The sequence below is a fragment of the Dermochelys coriacea genome, chromosome 1 (assembly GCF_009764565.3).
Source record: "Dermochelys coriacea isolate rDerCor1 chromosome 1, rDerCor1.pri.v4, whole genome shotgun sequence".
Lineage (NCBI taxonomy): Eukaryota > Metazoa > Chordata > Testudines > Dermochelyidae > Dermochelys > Dermochelys coriacea.
Window position 1 is genome coordinate 251,951,709 of NC_050068.2, and position 16,380 is coordinate 251,968,088.

The 16,380-nt window shown below is 37.9% G+C and overlaps 1 protein-coding gene across 1 annotated transcript in view; it reads right to left on the reverse strand.

Moving 5' to 3' along the window:
• IGF1 (insulin like growth factor 1) overlaps window positions 1-16,380 on the reverse strand; it is an 83,782-nt gene that overhangs the window by 37,648 nt on the left and 29,754 nt on the right. The gene's annotated exons all lie outside the window — the stretch shown is intronic.

Genomic DNA, 16,380 nt, shown 5'->3' on the forward strand with positions numbered 1-16,380 from the left:
CCCATAATTTTAAAAGTGAGTTATTTGCCAGGAAGTAGAATTTTGGTTTACTGCCACTTTCTAGCTATTGAGGTACATGTATGTCCCTGTTATCACCATGTTCCCAATGTCTCCCAAGTATTTGTGAAGATATCCGTGCAGGACCTCTGATAGCTAGTGATATATTTACCTCTTTTTCAGGTGGGAAACTAAAGCACAAAGAGATTAATAGTTGTATTAGTTCATCCCTTCTTATGTTAAGTAGCACCTTGCTCCAAGTTCAGAAGGTTCCTCATGGAGCAAGAGACTTCTCAACTTGAATAGTGGTGGCAGAATCCAGCCTGAAGTGATTTGCCTAAGGGAAGTCTGTGACAGTGCCAGGAACCAAAGTTAGATCTCCCAAGGACCAGTATAATACCTTAATCACATCACTGTCTTCCCTTCAGCCCTCTTTTTAGTTATTAGATTTATGCTATTGGCTTGTAAAAGAGTAACCTTGAAAGAAAAACATTCCTGCAAAGTCACGATGCTCCTGTTAAACTTGTTTAATGAGCTAAAAGAAAAAGTGAAGCACATGGTTATTAGAGAGTGAGGATAAAGTCACAGGTGAGAGAGGGACAGTGAGTTGTGTCTGGGAAAAAAAACCTAAACAAGTAGCTAAAATATACTGGTGGTCCTGATTCACTTCTCTCTCACACTGCTTTTACATTACTGTAACTCCATTCACTTTGAAGGATTTGCTCTCATTTAACACTAAAGTCAGTGAAAAGAGAATCCAATTCAGCGACGGCAATAGAAACAAAGAGCATATTTTGAGAAATAAGTGAAGCTTCTCCAAAGATGTTCTTTGGATGACCGAACACCCCTTGCTGCTGCTGAGGGGTTCCTAGAGGGATCAGCTCTGGTATAATACTTGTAGGACCACATAAGACTGTTTACAGGCAGTGAAATTTGGGCGCAAACAGGAAAAATTCCTGAACTTGCAGAGCTGACAGAGCCCTTTTAGTCCTGCTTTTTTTTTTTTTTTTTTTTTTTTTTAAAGGGCCACATGCTTTTCAAGGTGGGAATTTTTGAGTTCTCACTACCTTGGTATAGTCTTTTTAGTCGAGTTTCAATGATACATGTGTTAAATTTCCCCTTAAAATTGAGTTTCATAAGTAACTAGAGTAATTGCTTTCTTGTACTATTTCCACTCCAACTTTTCTAAAAACTTGAATGATAACGGAAAGCCCAGAATCATTTAAAGATGTTTCTCTGAGATTTCTCTTTCATTTGGCAGTTTGTCTGTCTTTTTGTTTCACTAGGTTCATTCTCTGGATGAAACAGGATCATTGTAAATTTTAAGAGAGGTGTGGTTATGTTGAAATCTGTATCTGAAATGAATCAAGTTTTCACTCCCACTCCTTCTGGGATTGGTATAACTCCTAAATCCCACATGCTATATTAAAAGCTCACAGACTTCTTTTGAGTCCACAGCATTGCCCAGATACAAGGATTTATGCAGAATAATCTAGCTCAGTTTATGATGTGGAGAGACATGATGAAACAATAGCTCTAAAAATGTGTGAATTTTTTCATTTATTTTAATGTTATGTTAACTTGTAATCCTAGAATTGACCATTTAAATGTCCATGTTGATGGATGTTTTTTCCTCTTGATTATTCTTCTAGAAAGAGCCAGACAATGTTTTTGCCTAGTCACATCGTGACAGCCCCTTCAGTGGATGGGATGGTTCACAGGACTAATGTTGCATGTTTTGAATATGCAGTTAGGCAACAGTCAGACTATTTGCTACTAATTTTTAAACTGGGTTAAAAGTGAGATTTACAGTAATGTGGGCTAAAAGTGGTTGACTCAAGTAGTGTGGTTTTTGGAATATTGCAGATTTTGTGGAATTTATGTTCAGCTTCATTGATATTTGGGCCTGGTCTCTCATTCCCCAGGCGAACAGAAGTTAGGAGTGTTCTGGAGCAAAAATAGTAGCAGGGGCAGGAGGAAAAAATACTTGTCTGTAACATACTTGAGAGATTTATAGGCCACAAGTGCCATATTAGTGTGGTAGTAAAGGAGGGCTGAACAATTTTTATGAAATAAATATATTTCTACAAAATGTCTTTTACTCCTATGTAGGTTATTGGAGAGCACAGTCTCTTTTAACTTTCTAGCCTTCAACATCTGTAATTCAGTTTTCATTTCTTTAAATGTTAATATCTCCAAAGCCTGGGGGAATTTGGAGGAAGATTTGTATCACCTGCATGGATTCTAAATTGCATCTGAAGCAATTTCAAAGGTATAGACCACTGTATGGATGTCTCGTTCAAACATTTTTTGTTGTGTGCCCTGAGGTTCTTAATCAGTTCAGTCAGAGGTTTCTTAATCTATCTAAATGTATCTAAAATTAGTAACCTATTATTCAAGAAATTAGATTAATAGTTCCAGCTTCACATAAGGAAGTGATGTGAAACATGCTCCCTGGGCACCAAAGTTTGGTTTAATGAGATGACAGACATTTTTGAATGACTTGAATATCCTCGAATTTGTATGCAGTGTTGTTGTAACCATGTCAGTCCCAGAATATTAGAGATAAAGTGGGTGAGGTAATATCTTTTATTGGACCAACTTCTCTTGGTGAGAGAGACAAGCTTTTGAGCCACGTAGAGGTCTTCTTCTGGACTGGGAAAGATACTCTGAGCATCACAGTTAAATGCAAGATGGAACAGATTGTTTTTACCATAAGTAGTAAGCACATATTCCATTCTAAGGAAACATTCAAGGTAGAGTGGAATATGTACTAACTACTTATGCTAAACAATCTGTTCCACCTTACATCTGCTGTGCCGCTCGCAGTACCTTTCCCTGACCTGAAGAAGAGCTCTGTGTGGCACAAAAGCTTGTCTCTATCACCAGCAGAAGTTGGTCCTATAAAATATTACCTCACCCATCTTGTCTCTCTAATATCCTTGAGTTTTACAGTTATATCTGGTCTTGAAAAACAAGAGCTGAGGCAAGTAGGATAGAAAACAGAAAAATCCTCACCACAAAACTGTAGACTTTGGATCAATCCCTGTGATTTTGGGGAGATAAACCTTAGCAGATCTAGAAAAATCACATGCATTGTTATGGCCTCTGCTGATATCATAAGAAAGGACATGATTAATTATTATATATAAAAATGCATTTTGTTCAACCAGAAGCAGTTTGTATGTGAAATTCTGTTAACTGTGGGTACAAATGAGGGACCATGTTTTGAAAATCTGGCCCATGATGGAACTGATCCAATAACTTCAAAGTGTTTGTATTTCATTGTACACTTGTATGCATTGAATTAAAAATATCCACCCCCCACCCACACAACTAAGGAAAAATGACCGGCAAGTTATTTGATAAAAACTCATTAGCTCTGTTAATAGTTTTTGACACCTTGAAAGAGAATGTTTCATTACCATGAAAATGGGGAGGAAACTCTTGAATGCAGCATTACATTCCTAAACATTTCTATAGTAAGACATGCAATGTTTTTACTTTTTTCCATGGTATCAATATTAATGATTAGTAACAGGTCAATTAAAATGGTAAGAAATCCATTTTAAATAGGTTTAATTTAAATAATATGGGATGATGAAATATGAAAGTGCAAAAGACATGGTTATTTTGTTTACCTCTTGCCATTGAAAGATAGTCCATGCAGTATATTCTAGAGTAGCTTCTCCAGTCTAACTTGAAATGACTCGGGTAATGTGCAACAATGTTCCCTTATGGAGAATATTCCATGGCCTAATACCATAGATGTCACTGTTAGGAAGAGCGTCCTTACACCTTATTTGGATTAACATTTCATTGGCTTACTTAAATTCCACTACTCTTACTAATACGCTCTTGGGAAAGTCTAAGTAATTCTGACACATTCTTGATGTATTTACACTGTTCAAATGTTTATGTAGATGTCTATTGCACCCCTCCTTTAGTCCTCTTGTACCAAAGCTATACATAGTTAGTTCTTTCCATTCAGAGTGATTTTTGGATAAAATACGACTGGTCCTCTCACTGTACCTTTGGTCAAAATTTATATCAAATGAGCCTTTTTTGTGGTTTGGGAAAGTTGGATTAGCTTTTTTCCTCTCGTTATTTTTTCATTTTTTCATTTCAATGGGAAGTGCCAGAACAACCCAATGAGGTTGTTCAGCCTGGCTGGAAGAAGGAAGTACTGGAAGTCTAATAAGAGAGTCAATTCATGTAAAATTTCCAAATTAATGTCTTCATCATGTGAGATGTTTTGTGCCTTCAACTCCCATTAAGGAGAGGACGCTCAATATTGGCTGCTCAGCACCATGCAGACCAGACCATAATTTTGCAGATCCCCAAAATTTGTAGAGCTCAGAAAAGCTTCAGGTCAGCATCTGGGGTGAAATTCTGCCTACACTGAAATCAATGGCAAAGCTCCCATTCACTTCAGTGGGGCCAGGATTTCACTACTGAGCTTTTGGAGGCTTACTCAAATCAAATCTTTTGCAATTTGCCTTTGCTACTTCTGATCTTTCCTCATATGTCAGCCTCTCATGCCTCTTGGTCGTTGCTGCTGCTCTTCTTTGGTTTCTCTGATGTTAGTCATTAACTTTCTGCTAATGAATTGCCCAGATCTTGGATAGTAGCATTCAAGATGCCTTTTTGTTTATCCCTCTAGCAGTTAGACGGCAGTCATTAAAAAATAAAATGCAATCTCTTTAAAATCCTCACAATTTTATTTTTCATCTTCTATTTGTTATAATAAAAATGCTCTGCAATAAGCCATGATCATTCAAAATTCTTAGAGATTAAAAGATGATGACAAATAAACTATTGAATGAAGCCTCATTTATACAACACGAGTTATATAATCTGGAGGCTATTCATATTTTAAAATATATATAATTTGTTATTTGCGAGCAATGAACAGTCACCATAAGAATGGTTTATGGTAATATTTTTGTTATCAAAACTGAAGCTATTAGGATCATATTAATATAACAATTTCAAAACAAAGGGTGAACTAAATGTTTTGATCCATTATACAATTATATATTACAGTTTTGTGTGTGTGTGTATATAGTTACATCAATATATGTATAGATCCTGGTACGTATGCAGTTATACTGGTATAAAGGTACCACATACTGGTATAGCTTATCCCCTTTCATTTATGGCCGAGGCTTTTAGGTACTTAAGGAAATTTTGAAAATGGGACTAATTTATTTGGGCACTTTTGAAAATTTTACCCTACATCTTCAAGTATTTGTTCTATATTTATTTTTTACACATTTTTGCATCTTGACACAACAGCCATAGGAACAACCGTAGAAATATAGGTGAGTTGCTTCAGTGTTGAAAGAATTTGTTCTCCCCATCCCATTTCTTCCCTTTCAGCTCAATGACTCATCTGGTTCTTTATCTGTCATGATTCCATCAGTGAAAGAGTTTCCCTTTCTCCAGGCGGTTGGTTAAATGAGATACCGTCGGAGCCAGGACATAAAATTTTGAGGGAACATCATGGAATGGCACTACGTAAGCTGTAAGCAGTTGAGCTGGAGACAACAAGGAAGAGAAAATGGGAGAGGTAAAGGGTTATTTATTTTCCCTGTCCTAATAGTACTGGTTTAGATGTCTTGCCTTAGCCAGCACCCTGTGACTCCATTTCCTAAAGTTGCTTCTGCATAAACCTGGTGTGGCTGATCTCAAGTTCAGTGGCAAACTGTCAGAGCTGAGCTTTGGAGCCTCCCCGGTTCCCCTCCTCCTTCACAGTTTGGGAGACCTAGAAATGTCAGGGGCTTATTTTATCTTTGATTTAAGAATAAATATGTTTCAGGTTCTTTTCTTGGAAAGATAACCTTGAAAAGGTAAAACGTAAATTGGTTAGTAGGATTGAGTTTGTCCCAAATTTTTCCTAAAAAACCCCCATAGGTTATTTAAGGTCCTTCTTATAGCCGCCCATGGATGGACTTTGGGGTCTTTTGAAAATCATGACCACTTGTCGATCAATTGTTAGGAGGATCCAGATCACTTTGTGGACTGAAGGAGTTAATTATATTTTGGTGGAAGAGAAATTATTGTGCTAGTTCACCTCAGAATGCTTAGACCAGCTTTACAAACTGTAATAGGCGCTTTATGTGTACCGAGACATCACAGATACAGTAGCTCAAACACCAGGAAAACAGTAGATTATAAAGGCAGGATAAGTCTTAACTGTAGCAGAAAGGCTCCCCCTTTTGATAAACTCCTCTGGTCTTGTTTATGTTGGAATTGAAAGAGATTTGACCAATCAGTAATACTAAATAAAAATTGGTGATAAGTATGTGACTTTCAGGAGATAAAATTCCTGTTGATCACTTTCCCCTTGCTTTGTGAACATCCAGTCTTGTGTTATGAATAATTTCCTGTTTTCATGGCTATCAGCTATGTATTCACATAACTATAGGTAATTGTTTAAATGTTATAGATATATTGATAGTGGATTAAATAGTAATAATAATAATAATAACAGATGCTGAAGAACAGAACTGATTTAAGTGGTTTTCTGCTATATACAGAACTATTTTGCTGTCAATCCAGCTAATCTTCCTTCCTTTCCAGATTAAATGGAAAATTATGGTAAAAAATCTGACGATACAAATTTAGGGCAAGATTCTGATACTCTACTTTAGTAGTGCTTTACTCCAGAAATAACAGGTCCCAATGATTTCAAAGGGATTGCTTTTGGAGTAGAGGTACTATTCCATGTAAATAAGTATATCAGAATCTGTCCCTAAAACCTGATGATAATTTTTTTTTTTGCTGCTACTGATCTCTACAGACTTAGTTCTTAGCTTTATGCCACTCCTTGTCAGCTTTCTGCTGTGGAATGTCACAGGGCTGACAGCTGGTGGTGTGGCGATGCAGCCCAGTCCTGTTTAGCATCAAAAATATGCTTGGAAAGTATTGCCATAAAGTAGAAAAACAAGACACTGTAACTGCTAAAAACAAGATGTGCTGCTTATAAAATCCGTGACCTATTGTTTCCTACTGTATCAGAGAACTTCGTGTTGGTTCTAATTAAACATATATGTGTAGGTGTGTTTCACCACTATTCCTCAATAATGCAGCCATTCCTCAATAATGCAGCAATGAGGAGATTATCCTTGCTTCCTCTCCAAGGTGACGTCACTGCATTAGGTCTCTTGTGCTGATAAGCAGGACTTAGAAAAGGTTTATGTTCTTAGCACTAGCATTTAAAAATATAATACTCATTTCAATAGAATAATTTTAGCTCTGCTAACTCTTAATATTTGTCTTGCAAGATCATTAGAAAATTCTGTAATCATTTATCTCCAGTTGGGGGAGGGGGGAGAGAGTGAGTGAGAGAGAGAGAATGGGGTGATCTAAGGATAAATAAACTCTGTGTTGTAGTGTTCCTCAACCACTGTATCACATCTGGCAAGTATCTAGAATATCTTCCAAACTGATATGCTGCAAAATGACTAAGTAAATTCAATATTTAGGAGTTCAAACATATTGTTAACATTTTAGTGGTGAAGCTGGCAATAATTATTGAGTATATTTGTTCTCTAAGATAGTGGATTTCAACCTTTTTTCATTTGTGGACCCCTAAAAAATTTCAAATGGAGGTGGACCCCTTGGAAATCTTAGACATAGTCTGCGGATCACAGTTTGAAAACCACTGCTCTACTAGAGCTGAAGTTTCTAATATATGATTTCACATTGCAAACTTTCATATCAGACACTGCACTGGCTGAAGATGTCGTATCACTGATAAAAGCACTTGCTTTTTCAAACACATATACTTGTGTCAACTTCCATATCTTATTGGGATTCATTTTGACTAATTTCCTTCAGAAATTGCTAAAGCCTCTCCATGTTAGCCATGGGCCATGTATTAATTACTACCTCTGTCCTGTTGCACAGATACCTAAATCTTCTTCTATTAGATATGGAAGAAGAGAGTTAAAATGGTTAGATGCTCAGGACTGGCCCTGTGGCACTGGCACAGCTCAGGGTGGAGACCACTGGGCACCAGGAACAAGTTATACACTCTTATTGTGTAAATGGTACATGTAATAATTTGATAGCAAAATATCTCTGCTAAAATGAACAAAAAATCCTAGTATAATGATCATCAATCTAGTGGAAGAACTGAGGTTATAATAAGCATGAAATATAAATTGAGATTTCTGGCATAGAATATTACCAACTGAGTAAACTATAATTAAGGTTGCATGACAATTCCCATTATAAGACCCTGTTTTCTGTTACTTATAGCTTAGAACACTTAACTTTTGGGTTGAAATTTTCCATGCAAGATGGCCGCCCCAGGCTTAATTTTTTGGGGACCTTTCAGCTAAAACAGTTCTGCCATTTTTAAGAATGAGATTAGAAAATGCATTGTTTTGCTCATATTAAAAAAAATTGTTCAGCTGTTTTGTTGAGAAGCTGTAGCACTTCCATGCTGCAGAGCAGAGACTTGAAATTGGCAAGTAGGGTTGCCTGGGTGTCAGGAATGTGCAATTTGCCTTGTGTGTGAAAATTTTCCCACATTTGGCCAAGTTATAAGCCTCTGAAATATCTCCGTTTACACATGCTGAATAGAGAGTTGTTACAGTTTGGCAGCTATAATCTCTGAAAACTCCATCTGTATTGAGCTTTGGTTCAGGCCCAACATATCTCCTACATGCTGTCCAGACTCTGCATGCGCTGTCCCTATAGAGTGACGGACGGTTAGAGGGGAAGGAGCAAAGGGAGAGCAATGGCAGCAGGAGCCGGGGGGGTGGTGGGGAGGGAGAGAGGAGGGAAGGGACAGGAACAGAAGGATGCATATGCACAAGGGCACCTGTTGTACAAGCAACATTAGGCATTTCCTAACTTTTGAGTGCGTGAATTTTCAACTTTGACCACATACATTTGTTTTGTTTCTATGTAATATCACTTGTAGAGTGCAGAGGCACTGAAAGGGTCACAAAGGCCCAATCTGTGCCTAAGGTATGACTGGCACAAAAATCTGAATGAATGAACTTATTGAACTAAGAGAGCAAGAGTCTGCAGAGACAATGGAGCTGTCTTTGAAAACCATGTTAAAAAGCAGTTCAGTCTCATAAGATTCAGAATTTCAATTCAGGTAAGATAAGTTCCATCCCCTAAATAGATACGTAGCCAAACCTTTTGAAGGCAACTCTCTCCTCTCTGGCACTCTCCCAAGTCCCATCCTTGCTGCCTTCCAGACCAAACAAATTCTTCAATCATCCCTGACTATCCTCTTCACTTCCCACCAGCTCTCCCGCCTTTCTTTCCAGTCCAATGCTAATTCACAATTACTATCTTTTTGAAAATAGGATAGAAAATTAGCTTCTTTAATTAAGAAGGAACATCCTAAAAGTTCACAATAGAGAGGTTTTTTTGGCCTTAGGAAATGCAGCAGCTAAAATGGAGCAGGAATAACTAGATTGAGACTTTTGAAGCCTCAGCTGGTTTCCCCGCAGTTGCTCAGAAATCCTTACAAACGCTGCTTTCAGCCTGGTCCTGAACACACTTCAGACACGCACAAATGTAAGTGTGAAACATGCTGAGTGGCAACTGAAGCTATCACTGCTCCAGGGAAATCTCTGAATTGAGTCTTTTACTCTTTCAGGATTGATTTACAGAAACATTTATAGGGAAAGGAGCGGCAATGCTGCCCTGTCACTAGGAGCCTTTTGGCTCATCCCTGATGTGGCATTGGCTGAGTACTTTGGAGAATGAAGAGAAGCTGCTTGCCAGGATGCACCACTGAAGTGGAGCGATGCAGCAGTAGTTGCTGTGACACACCTAGGGAGAAAGGGGGAAAACATGAGCTGGAGGCTCAGAGAAAGTTAAAGGACGAGGAGTCAGAACATACCCAAAAATAAACTGAAGACTGGAACTTAAAACCTAACTGCACCAGTTGCTCAGCACAGCAATATAAAAGCTTATGTGGTAAGAGAAACAAACCACTGTGTAAAGAGATATGAATTATGATTGAAGATTAATGCTATAGATGGTGACCCACAATATTATTAGTTGTATTTATTATTTATTAATATCCTCCAAGAAGTCTCTGAGCCCAGTATCAGAATTGGAAAAACAGTTTTTATCCTTCCCTTAACATTTTGAATGTATCCAGCACAATAATGCCGAGGTACCTTTTACATAAATAAGGTACCTGACTATTGTTCTGTCCAAAATAGATCTAAAACATTCTTTCTCACCTTTATTTTATCTAATTTATGGCTGTTTTCCATGAGACCATGGCTGGAGATTACTATTATTGTGGGAAAGCCTGCTCAAGCAGATCATGCTCTATAAATACTAAGACTTAGGCTCATCCTAGTCCTCTGGTGTTAGAGAGTTTCACAGCCTAAGGCCTTGCATCTAGAATACCTTGCCATTGAGAGTTTCATTCTAGGGATTCAGAGTAGCAGCTGGGTTAGTCTGTATTCGCAAAAAGAAAAGGAATACTTGTGGCAACTTAGAGACTAACAAATTTATTTGAGCATAAGCTTTCGTGAGCTACAGCTAATTGCTATGTACTATGTTTGACTGTAGCTGATACATGAAGCATGAAGGGAGAAGTGGGCTCTGAGATAACATGGGCCTATCCCACTGAGGGCTTTTGAGATTCAGGATCAACTCTTTGAACTCATGCCAAAATTAGATGGGGAGCCTTTGTAAAGTGCAGAGCACTGATTTTTTTTTTTTTTTTTTTGCTCTTTAGTCAGTCACATATTGGAGGCAGGACAACATGGTGCACCAGCTGCAGGAGTTTAAGCCTGCTTATGGTTGCTCCTCTTCCTCCCCCTACAGGATAAGGAGAGAAGTCCTCCTTAGTTTTGCTTGGATGCAGTGGTGGTCAGATCAGATTATAGGCACTATTACAACACCCCTGATATCTCCCTTTACGACAAAAATCCAGTTCAGTTTTTGTTGGGCATTATGAGTAGGTTTGGAAGTCATTTCCATGAATTCTTTAGTACTTGTGGGCTGATTTGCTCTCCATTAGAGTTCCCATATTGGATTTGATCTGGGATTAATTTACATGGTGAGCACATTTGAAAGTGTCTGTTTCCAGAAGGGGTTTTCTTGCATTTTATGTCAGATGCAAATAGTATATTAGTCTACCTCCTTTGTCCTCTCTTTTTATGGGGCATGCTGAGCAGTCTGGTGCACAGAGCTACACCAATTCATACAAGGGCAGCGTAGTCCTGACAATAGCCTCCTGTTGTCATCGATAGGTAAATGGCAAGCTGAGTAGCATGGTGGAGCAAGCTGTGCCAGTTTATAGAAGACCAGTATAGTCCTGGCATTAGTCTCCTCCTGTTTAAACTAAGGGCTCATTAGCTGTGACATCTCCACTGATCACAACTGCTGGGGTACCATGAAAGAAGAAAGGTGGCTTCTTAGATAGCTGGGTTTTATAGGTCAAAACTAACCTGAAAACAAATTGGAAGCAGAGCAGGTTGTGGAGCATATTTAGCAAGCTGCCCTATAAGTCATTTATAAACAAATGAGCCACTGGATTCAGCACTAGCTGACATTTCCCAGTGATCTTCAGGCATAGCCCTGTGTAGACAGGAATATTATAGAGGTAATCCCAAGGTGACAAAGGAAGAGTTAACTGTAGCAAACTCACCATGCAAACTTATGTTTTAGCTATCTGTGAAATGGATCATTAAATTCTCAACACATTTTTCATCCAAGCATGTGGGAAGGCTCAAACCTAATTCTGCTGAAGCCAAAGGTGAGATGTTTGAACACATGGGAGTTTTGTTGTTGTTTTCAATGAGGATGGAATTGGGCTCATATTCTGCTTTTAAACCAATGTTAAAATAATTCCTTTTGTTTGGAGAACAAATCTTAATACAAATCATGGACCCAGTCCCATGCTCTTTATATTGGTAATGTTCTTGCCAGTGTGCTCTACATTTAATTTCCATGAAATTTTGTATAATGGTACAGAGATTTACTAAAAGCTTTGAAGAATTCTGTGCAATCATGTGACATACAGTAACAGTTTTTTTGAAAGCTGTAGCTAAATTTTTATTTATTTATCAATTGGAATGTGTTTATTGCATTTGCTGGGCTTATTCTGGTAGCTGATTATAACCTATAATTTCCTGGCATGTTCGTATTGCATTTTGCTTAAAATTTGGATTAGTTTTATTCCAACAATGCAATTATAGATCAATGAATTTCTAAAGCAAAAGAAAAAAAAAAGAATTTATAAAAGGTGGAAAACATTCTTGAAAACATACAAAAAAGACAAGGTAGAAAAAGAACAATTGAACCTTATTGTGTCTAGTTTCATTACACTCTAATATGAATATAGAGTATATGAATATGAATATAACAATATTATATTGTTCTTTTAATCAATGGATCTCAAAGACACTGAATAGGTGGATAACTAGGTTCCTCCTTCCCAATTTGTAGCTCCCACTTGTGGATTCATGGACTGTATGGATAGGGGCCAATTTAGCCTTAATGGGGTCTTACTGAACTTGACCATTTCAATAGCTAATTGCTATTGAAGCTGCTAATAAAAAGTTTCAAAAAGGGAATATTTAATCTCTTGGTCACCACTTTGAGACCATACCAGTTTGATAAAGTCATTACCATCTATTGGCCACTTACTGACCTATGTGAAACAAAACTGGCATTTCAGTCTAGTTCTTAGTTGCTATACATCCCCATTACAAAATCTGTTATCATAGTTAGTCACTTTTGGCAGCCCAAGTGATGGCTTAAATATGCACCGAAGATGATGAACTACTTCTCTCATTCCTAGAGATGGTCACTCTAAGTCAGTGTTCAGGCATGCTGCCAGAACAATGGTCATGATGCTTGTATTTTATTGGTGGTGAAACCTGCCCCTGCTACCTCAATTCTGTGAATAAATAAAGGATTCAAATTTCTACTGCTAGCATTCTGACTTCACAACCTCTACATTCTCTTTTTCTTACTTAAAAAACACCAAAGAGCTCTCATATTTAAAAAAAAAATCTTGAAAGATACTTTTATTCAACATATGTGACTGTTGAGATTTTAAGTTGCTGAATGAATGCATAGTGCATTTACAGAAGTCACACTGCTATGGTTATGAGTTATGCAACGACACAGTGTCAGTCTTCTGACTGGAGTCATGCTATTTAGCAATACCATTTGGACGAGCGAGTTCACATACTGAAGCCTGTCCAACACTTCTAAGAATTTTATATTGAAAGTATTTAATATATTTCTTTATGTATTTGTTCTCCACAAATCTCAGTGAACTTGAGGTCATTGGATTGCTTTCTTACTGGCTGCACTGAGACTGAGCAGCCATCAGTGTACTTACTGTAATTTTAAATGCATCTAAAATGGACCACAAAGCAGTGCTTTAAAATAGCATTATGGCTGTACCTTTAAAATAGTATGAAGGAGGAGTCAGAGACTGAAGAAAAGGTAGGTGATTCAAAGTGTAGTTTGTTACTCTGCCCTGGGGTCATGCTGCTGTGAGATGGTGATGCTCGACTTAAAAATTCTTAACTTTTGTCAGCTTCAGGCACAGTCAATTTATTCCAGTTTCTTTGTGATTGTAGGCCTTTCAGCAAGGAAATAGTTTTCCACTGGTATACAAATAGATCTGAGTTTGCCTCAGGGATGTGTGCAATCAAACTCCTTTGGGGCTGGGGTGGGGAGAGCGAGCTCCTCCATCCCGGGCCAGGGCAAGAGATGACAGCTCCTCTGGTCCTGGGGTTGTGGGGGGAGATCCAGCTCCTCTGGCTGCCAGGGGACAGCAAGCTCCATCGGCCATGGGGGGAGTGGTGTAGAGTCAGCTCTACTGGCCCCAGGGCTGCGGTGGGGAGATCCAGCTCTTCTGGCCTTGTGGGGGGAAGGGAGAGCGAGCTTCTCCAGCTGCGGGAGGCACAGGAAGTGCCCCTCCAAAAGTGGCCATATTTTTATTTCTGCACATGCCCCTGCTTTGCCTGGATAGCTCTCCATCTCTTGAGTTTAAAAACAACTAGCAAAATGAAATCTTTACTCAATGTATACTCCTCTTGCTTTGAAAACATAGAAACAAACCGCTATCAGTTTCTCTATTCTTCTGAAAAATTCAGGTCAAAGCCAGTTAAGACGGACTCATTGGGAAAAGCCTGATTTGTCAGTTCAAATTGTTCAAAGTAGACATCAGTTTTTGATAGTTGCACACAATTGTGAGAGAAGAAAAGCCACAAAGGGAGAAAGCAATGTATAATGGCACTTTGACGCATAGAGAGGACTGGGATGGTTCAAGGTATTAGTGGGGTTTTTGTGGTTCATCAGTTCAATTTCAACCAGACTCAATAAGTGAAATGTGTTACAATCTGTAAACGGTTGGGAAAAGAGTTAGTAGTCTCTGTTATAGTTCCTAAGGGGCAATAATTCACATCACAAAACCATTGGCACTAGCTGGCACTCTTGTTAGTAGTTTCAGTAGACTGGCAATGGCTGAGTGAGCAGAAAGCCTGAATTATACTTTCACCCCTAGTAGTCTGGAGATGGTCAATCCAGCTCAGGCTTAAACACATTACACCTTACTGTGAGGGATGCTTACACAACTGCTGCAAGTTCTGCACTTGTGAACTAATAAAGAGTTTCTGTCTCTAAGTTTCTCAGTGTTACCTTTCACTAGCTCCTACATTAACTTTTTTAAAAAAGACCGAGAAAGAAGGTTATCATAGTTCTTTTCTTTTCTTTTTTTTCAGCTAGCTAAAACCAGGAAATAAAGGAAATCATAGGAAAGAGTCAGATTTCATGAGATTTCCAGACCAAATTGGTTTACATTGGATAAGAAAGCTAAACGAATTTCTGAATCTTTTGAGGTTCACTGACAACTTTTAATGCTGGAGACTTTACTGATCTAAACTATGCTCAGAGAAATATATAGGAAAGAGATGTTGAGGTGTGGGGAGTTTAAGAAGTTATTGATATTCTCTTAAGAGGGTTTGCTATTACAGGGTTTTCTGTAAGTAAAACTGGAATACTGTACATTGTATTGAAAAATACACTGAGTTTTCTATAGAATATAAAAGTTAGGGAACAAGCAAAGGTTTTGCTTCTTTGGTGGCTTGAAAGAGATGTTGAATGTAGTGAACAATGAACTGAAAACAATATAAAATTCTTCTTAGAAACAAAACTAGAATTTGTTCTAAACATAATGCTGAGGTTGGCAAAATACAAATCATCTTTAGAGGAAATCAGTGAATATAGTTAATTGCTGGATGCAACTTTTAAGGAGCTAGGAAGGAAAAATCAAAAGGAGAGGAGAAATCATGAGAGAACATTTTTAGTGACTACATACATACACTATAGCCACCCTCCCCTCAAGCTGAAAGAGGGTTAAGGCATTATTGTTAATCAAAATCACTGTAGTATCTCAGAAAAGGAGTACTTGTGGCACCTTAGAGAGTAACAAATTTATTAAAGCATAAGCTTTCGTGAGCTGTAGCTCACTTCTTTGTGAGCTGTAGCTCATGAAAGCTTATGCTCTAATAAATTTGTTAGTCTAAGGTGCCACAAGTCCTCCTTTTCTTTTTATGGATACAGACTAACACGGCTGCTACTCTGAAACCTGTAGTATCTCAGCTTTCTCAGGTAAATTAGAATTGCTTCCTTTATGCATGGGGATGCACTTACTGCTGCACTTGCGACCCTGCTGTACAGGACTACTCTGCTGAGGGTTCTGCAGTGGAACAGCTTTCTGTGGGCCTTCCACAAAGATGAATTTCACTTAGTAAGCCTGGCTTCATTATACCAGAGTTTACCACAGGGCTGTTCTACTCTTTGTCTACATAGGTTATAGGGGGAGCAGCAACAATTTATAGTTAGATTTGGACGAATTCAATTTTGACTTTTGAAAATAATTTCAACGAATAATATCAATGTTTATTTTAGGTATTTTTCCTGTATTTTTATAGATTTAAATTTTCACAATTTTGGAAAATTATGGATGGGTGTGTGTGTGTGTGTGTGTGGTCAATAATTATTTAATGCCAGCAGACATTGAGATTCAAAAAGTTAAAGCTTTATAACTGTTAAAACACATCACATGTCAAAATATACAAAATAAATATCCTTAAATTAAACTCTAATAAGTTCTCAAACAGTATTTTTCATACTTTGCCTATCTGTAAATTTCAATTATCATTGATGGAAATATTTTTTCATCGATTTGTAGGTGTACAGCGAAATTGACGTTTACTGACATTTACTAATAAAAATCTAATCCTTCCAAACCTACTTATATTACAATTGCCTAACACTTCCCATTGTGCAGTTTTTCTGACTATTTTTTTGGAGAGTTCTAAAGCCTCCTTACTTTGCAGCAGGATTTCGATATTTGGCACA